Source organism: Rhea americana, unplaced genomic scaffold (assembly GCF_003343005.1).
Source record: "Rhea americana isolate MKP2758 unplaced genomic scaffold, rheAme1 scaffold_95, whole genome shotgun sequence".
NCBI lineage: Eukaryota > Metazoa > Chordata > Aves > Rheiformes > Rheidae > Rhea > Rhea americana.
In genome coordinates this window covers 1,717,944-1,721,776 of record NW_028187144.1, presented here as the reverse complement: position 1 = coordinate 1,721,776, position 3,833 = coordinate 1,717,944, and the positions used below count along the sequence as shown (strand labels likewise).

The 3,833-nt window shown below is 43.5% G+C and overlaps 1 protein-coding gene across 3 annotated transcripts in view; it reads right to left on the bottom strand.

The window, feature by feature from the left end:
• RCBTB1 (RCC1 and BTB domain containing protein 1) overlaps window positions 1-3,584 on the bottom strand; it is a 27,974-nt gene extending 24,390 nt beyond the window's left edge. Inside the window, exons 1-2 of one of the 3 annotated variants that reach the window (XM_085325048.1) lie at window positions 3,345-3,584; window positions 935-1,027 (exon numbers count right to left, since the gene is read on the bottom strand). The gene's annotated coding sequence lies outside the window, so the exon portion shown is untranslated. The remainder of the gene's footprint in view (window positions 1-934; window positions 1,028-3,344) is intronic. The other 2 variants (XM_085325047.1, XM_085325046.1) reach the window with 2 other exon arrangements.
• Window positions 3,585-3,833: the final 249 nt, after the last annotated feature.

The following is a 3,833-nucleotide window of genomic DNA, read 5'->3' as shown; positions in this document are numbered from 1 at the left end:
AAAAAAAAAAAAAGAAAAAAGAAAAAGGTAATTTCAGCACCCCCTAAAACATGCTATACTCTTTCCAAAAAGATACTGTAATATACTAGCCTCTTACACCAATCATACCCAGATTTCATCCTTGTGCAGTTTCTCTGAATATGAGGGAAAAAAGGCTGCTGCAGAGTTTCTTCCGGGCTATCGCGTGCTGTGAAAAGCTGATCTAGATCTACAGCCATGTCATTGCAAACAGCGGCACACAGGAACACAGTACCCTTCACTCAACTCTCCTTAACCACATGGATAAGAGTTAAGTTTGATTATTATTTACTTCTTCTGATAGTCACCTGGAGGCCTAGACTCTCCTACATTACATACTATGTAAAGACTACACTTGCACTGGAAAGCTTTTAAGTGCAATGTAGTAGCAAATGCAGCAGCTGGAGTCTAAATTAACAGGTTATTTTGATCTGTATTCAAGTAGTCATGTCAGAATATTAGGATATAAGCTATTGCTTGGATTTTGTACACAGCATGACAGCAATAGTTTTACAGAATATCTGTCGTTTACATATCAACATCTAGATGATTTTTTWAAAAAAATTATACTCCTGAAAAAGTAGCAATTGAAAGTCTTGTTAATACAGAAATCATAGGCTTCAACTTGGAGCTCTGGTAGGTGGTTGCTTTTAGAAACCCTGTATGTCACTGCTCTTAACTATCTTTTCATTTCTGTTGCATGATTCAGTGACAAACAACTACGCACCATCTAGCGTTGTTTTGTATTCCACTAGTGCAAAACCAACCAGCAGAGAGAGCATACATCAACAATACCTAACTTGACTACTTTGACATTTTTGAAACTATCCAACATCAGTATACAAACAGGAACAGAAACAAAGATGATTGTTTGAATTGCAGTGATGCTAAAAATAAGCAAGAAAGGATGACTTACAGAGAAGGAAAATTAAACTGGCCACATCTTCTTCTCTAAAAAGAAATTGAACTTGGAGCCTTCATCAGCATTAGAGGGGAGAGGAATCTAGACCTGTGCACATTAAAAAAAACCCCAATCTTTAAGAGAAAGAAGCCCTCCAAAAATTCTGTGCTAAACTACTGCCAATGCATTCACCGTTTCACTAGGTAGCTTTCCAAAGAAACAACGTGCAGGCTGATTATTGGCAATATATATAGGCATACAGGAATCCCTGCAGAAAACGAAGACAATGTTTACAAAATGTTCTTAAAATGACTTTAGATAAAGTTTCTACAGCATTTATAGTTCAGCTAAACAAATCCATGCTGGAGAGAACAATGACTTCACACAACATCCTACCAGGAAAACAGTACCAATTGTCTTTGCAAGAAAAAAAAACTGTAGTTAACTTCTTATAATCTTTACAAATAAGGGGAAAAAAAGCTCTTAGAACACAGTTGTTTAACCCTTTCCTCAGGCTCTAATTTTGCATCTTCTATCTGGGCAGACTCATGCCTGCAAAGAAAGAAAATGCTGGCTCAGGCCTCCATTTCTCCTACTGGTCTACAGGAATCATAGACATATTAAAAACAACAAAAGCTATAAGATCTAGTTGTAGAACCACAGGAAATGATTGGCAGACCTAATCAGATTTTTAATTTTCGCTAACTTAGCCATGAAAGAGTCAAATCCTAGACATAGCACTAATCTCACTTGTCTCTTCTCCAGCTTGTTTTTGCATTTTTATCTCATTCTCGTACTGAGGAGGAAAAAAAAAAGTGAAACAGCACATACTATTGACATAATCAGTTGTGCAAACTAAGCAATTTTATTCTGAATTTCTCCCTGTCAACAGAACATTACACTCCCTGAAAGTACATGCTATAACTTACTTTCCTAAGACCTTACTATAAAGCAAAATTTCTGTGACGAAAATCTGTATGTTCAAACCTCTGCATGGTGATGATTTATTTTTGGATACCTTTTATGAGCAATCTAGGGAAAGAAAAACATGCTGATGTAAGAACTGACAGCCAGTTCTCCTATTTGCTTTCAGTAACTCATTAAAAGTTATTAACAACAACAACATAAAAAACTAAACACCACCACACACACAAATACTATTGAACATCAGACTGCTTTAACTATACAAAAAGAATGCCTAGGAGGATGACAAAATAACCTGCCCATCAGAACAGAAATATAATTATGGGCACAACGTGCTTACTCTTTTTTAAATTAGATGAACCATTACTGTAACTTACTGCAATGTACCATTCACTTAGGACAAGACATCTAAGCAGCACCAATATTTCAATTTCACTATGCATATAGAGATAAGCATTCAGGAAAACATTTATATTAAGGCTTCAAAGACTTATTGGCTCTCCCAAACACTGCTTTTCCTAACCAACTTTGGGCTCCGAATACATTTGCTTTTAAGATGGCAAGCATCTTTCTCTCATAACCCCACTTCCAGTTTCAATTTCTGCAATAGGATGTAAACTTTGCCTGCGTATCATGTATCAGAAAAAGGATATTTCTATTTCCCTTCTTTCCTATAAACTGTGTAAATGTCCAAGGCAATCTCTACCCATTTTCAGAACTCCCCCCAAACCTCCTAGATCTTCCATTTCACCTTTCATCAGCAGGCCACAATGTGCTTTCCAGAATCACAGAATCAGTAAGGGATCATTAAAAACTGTCTAAAGTAGAACTTTAAAAATTCGTTTTAAAAAAAATCTTTAACATTTAGTTTGAAAGACTTGTAATTACTCATTCAAGTAACAGTGCATTAAAAATTAAAGATACTAAATATTCACATAGAAGTCCAGTGAGAAAAACACAAAGAGCCCCTATTTCTTCAATAAGCTGGACTTCAGCTTTCAGAAAGGAAAGGGAAAGATGAACTGAAAACCATGAACCAGAAGAAAATTACTAAGAAGATACTGGAAGTTATGGCAAGTCAGAAGAGGTATTTTTAGAGTTAGACAACTAAGTTACATAAAAAAATCACACGCAGAACGGAAAAAAAAAAAAAAAAAAAAAAAAAAAGCTTGGGGAAGCCACTCGGATGATAATCACTAAGCAAATGCTATCAGTGCTGTTTAAATGAGAGGGGATTTTTCTGCTCCGAAAAGGTAAGGTTAGCTGGGGAGACTCTCACAGCGGCAGCAGCGGAGCCGCCGCACCGGGCTGCCTGGGTCTCTGCGGGGACAAGGACGGCGGTAACCTCCAGCCCGATACAGCCTGTCGCAGCCCCGAGCGCTGCTCCCCCCTCCGCCGACAGCTCCCGCCCACACGAAAACGGAGCCCCTCAGTCTGAGTGGGGGCCGCCAGAGTCTAGGCTGGCGACGCGGGGGGGAGCCAGCCTGGCCACATACGCTACCTCGCCTCACGCTCCTCACCCGGCCTCTGCGTCATCCCAGGAAGGCTCCCTGCGGCCCCTCCGCCCGGCGAGGTGGGCGCTCGCTCTCCCGCTCCCTCTCCCGCCGAAGCGCCGGGCGGCCCGCGGAAGAGCCGCGGCCGTTACGGCCGTTACAGCCGTTGCCGCCACCTCCCCGCGCGYGCAGCAAGTCAAGGGGCCGAGCGGATGCGCGGCCGGCACCGCGCACGTGACAGCGACGGGCCGAGCGCGGCAGGGGCGGGGGGAAGGGGGGGGGTCTAGTCACGTGACTCCGGGGCTCGCGCTCGGCCGTCCCCGCGCGCCCTCTCGTGGCCAACGGCGGGTAGCGGCCCCCGCTCCTTCCTCGCCGCCTATTGGAGGCGGGCGGCGCGCGGGGCCACGAGGCCGCCGCGCCCCCGCTGCGGCCAGGCGCGCGGCGCCTCAGGCCGGCGCGCCGCGTGCTAACGGCCGCGGCCTGGTGTGGCGGGAGGG